The following is a 329-nucleotide window of genomic DNA, read 5'->3' as shown; positions in this document are numbered from 1 at the left end:
CAAGTTACTAATGGGCTAAAAGTCGCTGAACATTGGGCCAATCGACTCACATGCAACCCACCATTGCAACAGACAAAAGTAGACATGTCAGAGGATGTAACTTATATTACGAGGCGTAGGCAAAGGTCTCTGTGTCCTTTTCTGTGTGCTATTGCTTTGCTGGTTTCGATCAGTAAATTACACTTCCTAGGCAATTCCGGAAGTTGAGTCTTGAAAACCTTGGGTGGTAAGAAAACCATGAACAAGAGGAACGGGGAAAAGCTTTCACTTTACGAGATTCACGGCGTAATAAAGTAAGTACCGCTATTAATTCGATACACACACACACA

Source organism: Populus euphratica, unplaced genomic scaffold (genome assembly GCF_000495115.2).
Source record: "Populus euphratica unplaced genomic scaffold, PopEup_1.0 scaffold666.1, whole genome shotgun sequence".
In the NCBI taxonomy this organism is placed as follows: domain Eukaryota; kingdom Viridiplantae; phylum Streptophyta; class Magnoliopsida; order Malpighiales; family Salicaceae; genus Populus; species Populus euphratica.
Note: the sequence above shows the minus strand (reverse complement) of the source record.